The sequence below is a fragment of the Amphiprion ocellaris genome, chromosome 18 (genome assembly GCF_022539595.1).
Source record: "Amphiprion ocellaris isolate individual 3 ecotype Okinawa chromosome 18, ASM2253959v1, whole genome shotgun sequence".
In the NCBI taxonomy this organism is placed as follows: domain Eukaryota; kingdom Metazoa; phylum Chordata; class Actinopteri; family Pomacentridae; genus Amphiprion; species Amphiprion ocellaris.
The window spans coordinates 14135076-14146954 of NC_072783.1; positions in this window are offsets into that span (position 1 = coordinate 14135076).

Here is an 11879-nt window from a genome sequence, read left to right on the forward strand (position 1 = left end):
CGTGCTAAGAATAGTACATCAACATGTAAAAAATGTCAATTTCCTGCTACCACAAGGTGGCGCTATGACTGTCAATGTACATAATCACATGGATGTTGTCAGGGCTGGATCCTGATCCCACATGTAAAATTTCAGGCAGATTGGAGCATGTACAGCTGTTAGACACCACTTCCTGTTTCATGGCGAAGGATCAATATTTCTGGGGGTCGCCATGGCCACGCCCTTTGACTTTTGCAGAGCATTTTGATAACTTTTTATCAGGTTGGGCTGTTGCATTACTGGGCCAAATTTTGGCATCTCTCAGACTACCCCTGCTGAGGTTTAGATAGAATATCCAAAAAAAATTTGTACAGGCGTAATTCAAGATGGCCGACTTTGCCTGTTGGTTTACAGTATGGCTGATAGGAATTGGACTTTTTTGGTCCGTTGACTGATGCTGCTTGAATAAGCATGGCAAAACTTTGTGAGCTGTAGACTGAAACCGTCGTTGCAAGTTGTTGGCCTAATGACCAAAGTTTCTCAAGTTTTACCAATGGGGGTGGCGCTATGGGAGGCCGGGATGTTGCCACACACATGCGCAACTCCCCTAAAATATCAGAATTTTTTCGCCAGGTCCTGAAGAGCATGCCAAGTTACAAGCGATTTATGGGTATGATAAGGCCGCCCAAAAGTGCAATTCTTTTGGTCGGAGAAAAAAATAAAAATAATAATAATAAACCCACGGGTTTCAATAGGGTCTTCGCACCATTCGGTGCTCGGACCCTAATAATAATAAACCCACGGGTTTCAATAGGGTCTTCGCACCATTCGGTGCTCGGACCCTAATAATTCCTTGCATTTCAATAGGGTCTTCGCACCATTCGGTGCTCGGACCCTAATAAATAATTCCTTGCATTCCAATAGGGTCTTCGCACCATTCGGTGCTCGGACCCTAATTAAAGCTGCAAGCAGCGTTGGACGGGTCCTCGCATCCTTGCTGGTCGGCGAATCCACGCACGTCCACCAGGTGGCGCTGCGACCGAGAGTGCATTTTGGCCTACGGATGCGATGAGGGCCGGACTCTGATCACGTGTAAAATTTCAGGCAGATTGGAGCATGTTCAGGCTACTTATAGAGCCTTTCTGTCCATCCACCGGGTGGCGCTATGACCGAGAGTTTTACATTGGCCTCTGGATGTGATCAGGGTCGGACTCTGATCACACATATAAAATTTCAGCCAGATCGGACCATGTACAGGCCAGTTATACAGCATTTCCTTCCATCCACCAGGTGGCGCTATGAATGTGGCTGTATTTCAGCATGTGAATGTCATCATGGTAGGACTCTGATCATACATGTAAAGTTTTGAGGCAGATTGGAGCATGTTTAGGGCAGTTACACAGCAGTTGATGTTTTCATAGGCGAAGCATCAAAATTCAGGAAGCCGCCATGGCCACGCCCTCAGACTTTTGCGGAGCATTTTGATAACTTTGGATCAACCATGCCTGGAGTACATCCTGGCCGAATTTCAGCTCTCTCGGTGTTACCCTGTTTGAGTTTATAGCTTTTGAAAATGTACAAAAATGACCCAAAATCGTCAAAACATATGACATATAATTCAAAATGGCCGACTTCCTGTTGGGTTTTGGCCAAGGGTGTCAATTACATTTTTGTGCGTCTTGATGAGTTACATATGCCTACCAAGTTTCATAATTCCAGGTGACACGTACTGGGCGTAGTAAATGTTTGACATTTTCCAGGTGGCGCTATGGAGCCATTTTGCAACAGCCATGTGCAATTCATCTAAAATATCAAAAATTTCAGCAGTCCTGATGTGTGTGGCAATTTTGGCGAGCATATGAGCATTTTTAACCTGTCAAAAAGTACTTTGTTTATTCCGGCAACGATACGTTGCCACGGCAACAGAGTTTTATGAATCGTCAAAATCTTCACACTGTGGCATCGCCTAGGTGTGTCCACTGAGCTGACCAATTTTCAAGATGATATGACAAAGTTTCCGTCAATGGTGGCTGCAAATGTAATGACAATTTCTTCCTGTTGCCAATAGGTGGCGCTATGAGTATTTCTAAATTTATGAGTGTGGATGTGTTCAGACCCGGACTGGTGTCCATCATATCAAGTTTGGTCCGGATTGCATCATTTCCAGCTGAGATATTAATAATTCAATTTTCATGACGAGAAATCGAAATTCGCCGTGCCGCCACAGACACGCCCCTTGACGACGAGTCACCATTTTCTCTGGGAATCATCATCAATGTGTTCTGGCTTATGTCACCACATTTGAGGTGAATCTGATCAACGTGCTAAGAATAGTACATCAAAGTGTAGAAATTGTCAATTTCCTGCTACCAGAAGGTGGCGCTATGACTTTCAATGTACATAATCACATGGATGTCGTCAGGGCTGGACCCTGATCACACATGTAAAATTTCAGGCAGATTGGAGCATGTACAGTAGAGTTAGACACCCCTTCCTGTTTCATGGCGAAGGATCAATATTTCTGAGGGTCGCAATGGCCACGCCCTTTGACTTTTGCAGAGCATTTTGATAACTTTTCATGAGGAGGCAGGGTTGCATATGCTGGGCAAATTTGATGTCTGTCAGACTTACCCCCGCTGAGTTATTAATCTCATCAAAATTCACAGCTAATTCAAGATGGCCGACTTCCTGTTGGGTTTAGGGTGTGGCCGTGATTGACTTTTCTGTGTTTCCTGATGTGCTGAATATGCATACAAAATTTTCTAGCTGTGGATGAAACGTCGTGCAAGTTGGCCTAATGACCAAATTTTCAATTTTCCAGGGGGCGCTATAGAGCCATTTTCCCACACACATGCGCAACTCCCATAAAATATCAAATTTTTCGCAGGTCCTGATGAGCATGCCAAGTTTCACGCGTTTTGGGGTATGATAAGGCCGCCAAAAATGCATTTTCCACGTCCGTAGAAAAAAGTGGAATAATAATAATTAAAGCTGCAAGCAGCGTTGGACGGGTCCTCGCATCCTTGCTGTTCAGGCTACTTATAGAGCCTTTATGTCCATCCACCGGGTGGCGCTATGACCGAGAGTTTACATTGGCCTCTGGATGTGATCAGGGTCGGACTCTGATCACACATATAAAATTTCAGCCAGATCGGACCATGTACAGGCCAGTTATACAGCATTTCCTTCCATCCACCAGGTGGCGCTATGAATGTGGCTGTATTTCAGCATGTGAATGTCATCATGGTAGGACTCTGATCATACATGTAAAGTTTGAGGCAGATTGGAGCATGTTTAGGGCAGTTACACAGCAGTTGATGTTTCATGGCGAAGCATCAAAATTCAGGAAGCCGCCATGGCCACGCCCTCAGACTTTTGCGGAGCATTTTGATAACTTTGGATCAACCATGCCTGGAGTACATCCTGGCCGAATTTCAGCTCTCTCGGTGTTACCCTGTTTGAGTTTATAGCTTTTGAAAATGTACAAAAATGACCCAAAATCGTCAAAACATATGACATATAATTCAAAATGGCCGACTTCCTGTTGGGTTTTGGCCAAGGGTGTCAATTACATTTTTTTGCGGCTTGATGAGTTACATATGCCCACCAAGTTTCATAATTCCAGGTGACACGTACTGGGCGTAGTAAATGTTTGACATTTTCCAGGTGGCGCTATGGAGCCATTTTACCACACACATGTGCAGTTTCACTAAAATATCAAATGGGTTGCCGGTCCAGATATGTGTGGTAATTTTGGCGAGCATTTGAGCATTTTTAACCTGTCAAAATGTTCTTTGTTTATTATGGCAAAGATACGTTGCCACGGCAACAGCGTTTTATGAATCGTCAAAATCTTCACACTGTGGCATCGTCAAGGTGTAACCACTCACCTGACCAATTTTCTGAATGATATGACAAAGTTTCTGGCAATGGCACGTGCAAATGTGATGACAATTTCTTCCTGTTGCCAATAGGTGGCGCTATGAGTATTTCTAAATTTATGAATGTGGATGTGTTCAGAACCGGTCCGGTGTCCATCACATCAAGTTTGGTCCGGATTGGATCATTTCCAGCTGAGATATTAATAATTCAATTTTCATGGCGAGAAATCGAAATTCGCCGCGTCACCACAGACACGCCCCTTGACGACGAGTCACCATTTTCTCTGGGAATCATCATCAATGTGTTCTGGCTTATGTCACCACATTTGAGGTGAATCTGATCAACGTGCTAAGAATAGTACATCAACATGTAAAAAATGTCAATTTCCTGCTACCACAAGGTGGCGCTATGACTGTCAATGTACATAACCACATGGATGTCATCAGGGCTGGAAACTGATCACACATGTAAAATTTCAGGCAGATTGGAGCATGTACAGCTGAGTTAGACACCACTTCCTGTTTCATGGCGAAGGATCAATATTTCTGGGGGTCGCCATGGCCACGCCCTTTGACTTTTGCAGAGCATTTTGATAACTTTTTATCAGGTTGGGCTGTTGCATATACTGGCCAAATTTGGCATCTCTCAGACTTACCCCTGCTGAGTTATTAATATCAAAAAAATTTACAGCTAATTCAAGATGGCCGACTTCCTGTTGGGTTTACAGTATGGCTGTGATTGACTTTTTTGGGTTGCCTGATGTGCTGAATAAGCATGCAAAACTTTGTAGCTGTAGATGAAACGTCGTGCAAGTTGGCCTAATGACCAAATTTTCAATTTTCCAGGGGGCGCTATGGAGCCATTTTGCCACACACATGCGCAACTCCCCTAAAATATCAAATTTTTCGCCAGTCCTGATGAGCATGCCAAGTTACAAGCGTTTTGGGGTATGATAAGGCCGCCAAAAGTGCAATTCTTTTGGTCGGAGAAAAAATAAAAATAATAATAATAAACCCACGGGTTTCAATAGGGTCTTCGCACCATTCGGTGCTCGGACCCTAATAATAATAAACCCACGGGTTTCAATAGGGTCTTCGCACCATTCGGTGCTCGGACCCTAATAATTCCTTGCATTTCAATAGGGTCTTCGCACCATTCGGTGCTCGGACCCTAATAAATAATTCCTTGCATTCCAATAGGGTCTTCGCACCATTCGGTGCTCGGACCCTAATAAATAATTCCTTGCATTCCAATAGGGTCTTCGCACCATTCGGTGCTCGGACCCTAATAATAATTCCTTGCATTCCAATAGGGTCTTCGCACCATTCGGTGCTCGGACCCTAATTAAAGCTGCAAGCAGCGTTGGACGGGTCCTCGCATCCTTGCTGGTCGGCGAATCCACGCACGTCCACCAGGTGGCGCTGCGACCGAGAGTGCATTTTGGCCTACGGATGCGATGAGGGCCGGACTCTGATCACGTGTAAAATTTCAGGCAGATTGGAGAATGTTCAGGCTACTTATAGAGCCTTTCTGTCCATCCACCGGGTGGCGCTATGACCGAGAGTGTACATTGGCCTCTGGATGTGATCAGGGTCGGACTCTGATCACACATATAAAATTTCAGCCAGATCGGACCATGTACAGGCCAGTTATACAGCATTTCCTTCCATCCACCAGGTGGCGCTATGAATGTGGCTGTATTTCAGCATGTGAATGTCATCATGGTAGGACTCTGATCATACATGTAAAGTTTGAGGCAGATTGGAGCATGTTTAGGGCAGTTACACAGCAGTTGATGTTTCATGGCGAAGCATCAAAATTCAGGAAGCCGCCATGGCCACGCCCTCAGACTTTTGCGGAGCATTTTGATAACTTTGGATCAACCATGCCTGGAGTACATCCTGGCCGAATTTCAGCTCTCTCGGTGTTACCCTGTTTGAGTTTATAGCTTTTGAAAATGTACAAAAATGACCCAAAATCGTCAAAACATATGACATATAATTCAAAATGGCCGACTTCCTGTTGGGTTTTGGCCAAGGGTGTCAATTACATTTTTGTGCGTCTTGATGAGTTACATATGCCTACCAAGTTTCATAATTCCAGGTGACACGTACTGGGCGTAGTAAATGTTTGACATTTTCCAGGTGGCGCTATGGAGCCATTTTGCAACAGCCATGTGCAATTCATCTAAAATATCAAAAATTTCAGCAGTCCTGATGTGTGTGGCAATTTTGGCGAGCATATGAGCATTTTTAACCTGTCAAAAAGTACTTTGTTTATTCCGGCAACGATACGTTGCCACGGCAACAGAGTTTTATGAATCGTCAAAATCTTCACACTGTGGCATCGCCTAGGTGTGTCCACTGAGCTGACCAATTTTCAAGATGATATGACAAAGTTTCCGTCAATGGTGGCTGCAAATGTAATGACAATTTCTTCCTGTTGCCAATAGGTGGCGCTATGAGTATTTCTAAATTTATGAGTGTGGATGTGTTCAGACCCGGACTGGTGTCCATCATATCAAGTTTGGTCCGGATTGCATCATTTCCAGCTGAGATATTAATAATTCAATTTTCATGACGAGAAATCGAAATTCGCCGTGCCGCCACAGACACGCCCCTTGACGACGAGTCACCATTTTCTCTGGGAATCATCATCAATGTGTTCTGGCTTATGTCACCACATTTGAGGTGAATCTGATCAACGTGCTAAGAATAGTACATCAAAGTGTAGAAATTGTCAATTTCCTGCTACCAGAAGGTGGCGCTATGACTTTCAATGTACATAATCACATGGATGTCGTCAGGGCTGGACCCTGATCACACATGTAAAATTTCAGGCAGATTGGAGCATGTACAGTAGAGTTAGACACCCCTTCCTGTTTCATGGCGAAGGATCAATATTTCTGAGGGTCGCAATGGCCACGCCCTTTGACTTTTGCAGAGCATTTTGATAACTTTTCATGAGGAGGCAGGGTTGCATATGCTGGGCAAATTTGATGTCTGTCAGACTTACCCCCGCTGAGTTATTAATCTCATCAAAATTCACAGCTAATTCAAGATGGCCGACTTCCTGTTGGGTTTAGGGTGTGGCCGTGATTGACTTTTCTGTGTTTCCTGATGTGCTGAATATGCATACAAAATTTTGTAGCTGTGGATGAAACGTCGTGCAAGTTGGCCTAATGACCAAATTTTCAATTTTCCAGGGGGCGCTATAGAGCCATTTTCCCACACACATGCGCAACTCCCATAAAATATCAAATTTTTCGCAGGTCCTGATGAGCATGCCAAGTTTCACGCGTTTTGGGGTATGATAAGGCCGCCAAAAATGCATTTTCCACGTCCGTAGAAAAAAGTGGAATAATAATAATTAAAGCTGCAAGCAGCGTTGGACGGGTCCTCGCATCCATGCTGGTCGTCGAATCCACGCACGTCCACCAGGTGGCGCTGTGACCGAGAGTGCATGTCGGCCTATGGATGTGATCACGTCCGCACTCTGATGACACATATAACATTTCAGGCAGATCGGACCATGTACAGGCTAGTTATAGAGCTTTTCCTTCTATCCACCAGGTGGCGCTATGACTGTGCCTGTATTTCAGCATGTGAATGTCATCAGGGGGGACTCTGATCATACATGTAAAGTTTGAGGCAGATTAGAGTATGTTTAGGGCAGTTACACAGCAGTTGATGTTTCATGGCGAAGTATCAAAATTCGGGAGGCCGCCATGGCCACGCCCTCAGACTTTTGCGGAGCATTTTGATAACTTTTGATCACCCATGCCTGGAGTACACCCTGGCCGGGGAATTTCAGCTCTCTTCTCTGGTGTTACTACTATGTGAGTTTATAGCTTTTGAAATGTACTAAAAAGTGACACAAAATCGTCAAAAAATTATGACATATAATTCAAAATGGCCGACTTCCCTGTCCTGGTTTTGGCCATGGGTGTCCAATTACATTTTTTTGTGTCTTGACGAGTTACATAAGCCTAGCAATGTTTCATGATTTGTCATACGTAGTGGGCCGTAGTAACGTTTGAAATTTGCCAGGTGGGCGCTATGGAGCCATTTTACCACACACATGTGCAGTTTCACTAAAATATCAAAGTGGTTGCCGGTCCATGATATGTGTGGTAATTTTGGCGAGCATTTGAGCATTTTTAACCTGTCAAAATGTTCTTTGTTTATTATGGCAAAGATACGTTGCCACGGGCAACAGCGATTATGAATCGTCAAAATCTTCACACTGTGGCATCGCCAAGGTGTTACCCACTGCACGCTGACCAATTTTCTGAATGATATGACAAAGTTTCTGTCAATGGCAGGCTGCAAATGTGATGACAATTTCTTCCTGTTGCCAATAGGTGGCGCTATGAGTATTTCTAAATTTATGAATGTGGATGTGTTCAGAACCGGTCCGGTGTCCATCACATCAAGTTTGGTCCGGATGGGATCATTTCCAGCTGAGATATTAATAATTCAATTTTCATGGCGAGAAATCGAAATTCGCCGCGTCACCACAGACACGCCCCTTGACGACGAGTCACCATTTTCTCTGGGAATCATCATCAATGTGTTCTGGCTTATGTCACCACATTTGAGGTGAATCTGATCAACGTGCTAAGAATAGTACATCAACATGTAAAAAATGTCAATTTCCTGCTACCACAAGGGTGGCGCAGTATGACTGTCAATGTACATAATCACATGGATGTGTCAGGGCTGGATCCTGATCCCACATGTAAAATTTCAGGCAGATTGAGCATGTACAGCTGAGTTAGACACCACTTCCTGTTTCATGGCGAAGGATCAATATTTCTGGGGGTCGCCATGGCCACGCCCTTTGACTTTTGCAGAGCATTTTGATAACTTTTTTATCAGGTTGGGCTGTTGCATATACTGGCCAAATTTGGCATCTCTCAGACTTACCCCTGCTGAGTTATTAATATCAAAAAAATTTACAGCTAATTCAAGATGGCCGACTTCCTGTTGGGTTTACAGTATGGCTGTGATTGACTTTTTTGGGTTGCGCTGATGTGCTGAATAAGCATGCAAACTTTGTAGCTGTAGATGAAACGTCGTGCAAGTTGGCCTAATGACCAAATTTTCAATTTTCCAGGGGGCGCTATGGAGCCATTTTGCCACACACATGCGCAACTCCCCTAAAATATCAAATTTTCGCCAGTCCTGATGAGCATGCCAAGTTACAAGCGTTTTGGGGTATGATAAGGCCGCCAAAAGTGCAATTCTTTTGGTCGGAGAAAAAATAAAAATAATAATAATAAACCCACGGGTTTCAATAGGGTCTTCGCACCATTCGGTGCTCGGACCCTAATAATAATAAACCCACGGGTTTCAATAGGGTCTTCGCACCATTCGGTGCTCGGACCCTAATAATTCCTTGCATTCAATAGGGTCTTCGCACCATTCGGTGCTCGGACCCTAATAAATAATTCCTTGCATTCCAATAGGGTCTTCGCACCATTCGGTGCTCGGACCCTAATAATAATTCCTTGCATTCCAATAGGGTCTTCGCACCATTCGGTGCTCGGACCCTAATTAAAGCTGCAAGCAGCGTTGGACGGGTCCTCGCATCCTTGCTGGTCGGCGAATCCACGCACGTCCACCAGGTGGCGCTGCGACCGAGAGTGCATTTTGGCCTACGGATGCGATGAGGGCCGGACTCTGATCACGTGTAAAATTTCAGGCAGATTGGAGAATGTTCAGGCTACTTATAGAGCCTTTCTGTCCATCCACCGGGTGGCGCTATGACGCGAGAGTGTACATTGGCCTCTGGATGTGATCAGGGTCGGACCTCTGATCACACATATAAAATTTCAGCCAGATCGGACCATGTACAGGCCAGTTATACAGCATTTCCCTTCCATCCACCAGGTGGCGCTATGAATGTGGCTGTATTTCAGCATGTGAATGTCATCATGGTAGGACTCTGATCATACATGTAAAGTTTGAGGCAGATTGGAGCATGTTTAGGGCAGTTACACAGCAGTTGATGTTTCATGGCGAAGCATCAAACTTTCAGGAAGCCGCCCATGGCCACGCCCTCAGACTTTTGCGGAGCATTTTGATAACTTTGGATCACCCATGCCTGGAGTACATCCTGGCCGAATTTCAGCTCCTCTCGGTGTTACCCTGTTTGAGTTTATAGCTTTTTGAAAATGTACAAAATGACCCAAAATCGTCAAAACATATGACATATAATTCAAAATGGCCGACTTCCTGTTGGGTTTTGGCCAAGGGTGTCAATTACATTTTTTTGCGTCTTGATGAGTTACATATGCCCACCAAGTTTCATAATTCCAGGTGACACGTACTGGGCGTAGTAAATGTTTGACATTTTCCAGGTGGCGCTATGGAGCCATTTTGCAACAGCCATGTGCAATTCGTCTAAAATATCAAAAATTTCAGCAGTCCTGATGTGTGTGGCAATTTTGGCGAGCATATGAGCATTTTTAACCTGTCAAAAAGTACTTTGTTTATTCCGGCAACGATACGTTGCCACGGCAACAGAGTTTTATGAATCGTCAAAATCTTCACACTGTGGCATCGCCTAGGTGTGTCCACTGAGCTGACCAATTTTCAAGATGATATGACAAAGTTTCCGTCAATGGTGGCTGCAAATGTAATGACAATTTCTTCCTGTTGCCAATAGGTGGCGCTATGAGTATTTCTAAATTTATGAGTGTGGATGTGTTCAGACCCGGACTGGTGTCCATCATATCAAGTTTGGTCCGGATTGCATCATTTCCAGCTGAGATATTAATAATTCAATTTTCATGACGAGAAATCGAAATTCGCCGTGCCGCCACAGACACGCCCCTTGACGACGAGTCACCATTTTCTCTGGGAATCATCATCAATGTGTTCTGGCTTATGTCACCACATTTGAGGTGAATCTGATCAACGTGCTAAGAATAGTACATCAAAGTGTAGAAATTGTCAATTTCCTGCTACCAGAAGGTGGCGCTATGACTTTCAATGTACATAATCACATGGATGTCGTCAGGGCTGGACCCTGATCACACATGTAAAATTTCAGGCAGATTGGAGCATGTACAGTAGAGTTAGACACCCCTTCCTGTTTCATGGCGAAGGATCAATATTTCTGAGGGTCGCAATGGCCACGCCCTTTGACTTTTGCAGAGCATTTTGATAACTTTTCATGAGGAGGCAGGGTTGCATATGCTGGGCAAATTTGATGTCTGTCAGACTTACCCCCGCTGAGTTATTAATCTCATCAAAATTCACAGCTAATTCAAGATGGCCGACTTCCTGTTGGGTTTAGGGTGTGGCCGTGATTGACTTTTCTGTGTTTCCTGATGTGCTGAATATGCATACAAAATTTTGTAGCTGTGGATGAAACGTCGTGCAAGTTGGCCTAATGACCAAATTTTCAATTTTCCAGGGGGCGCTATAGAGCCATTTTCCCACACACATGCGCAACTCCCATAAAATATCAAATTTTTCGCAGGTCCTGATGAGCATGCCAAGTTTCACGCGTTTGGGGTATGATAAGGCCGCCAAAAATGCATTTTCCACGTCCGTAGAAAAAAGTGGAATAATAATAATTAAAGCTGCAAGCAGCGTTGGACGGGTCCTCGCATCCATGCTGGTCGTCGAATCCACGCACGTCCACCAGGTGGCGCTGTGACCGAGAGTGCATGTCGGCCTATGGATGTGATCACGTCCGCACTCTGATGACACATATAACATTTCAGGCAGATGGACCATGTACAGGCTAGTTATAGAGCTTTTCCTTCTATCCACCAGGTGGCGCTATGACTGTGCCTGTATTTCAGCATGTGAATGTCATCAGGGCGGGACTCTGATCATACATGTAAAGTTTGAGGCAGATTAGAGTATGTTTAGGGCAGTTACACAGCATTGATGTTTCATGGCGAAGTATCAAAATTCGGGAGGCCGCCATGGCCACGCCCTCAGACTTTTGCGGAGCATTTTGATAACTTTTGATCACCCATGCCTGGAGTACACCCTGGC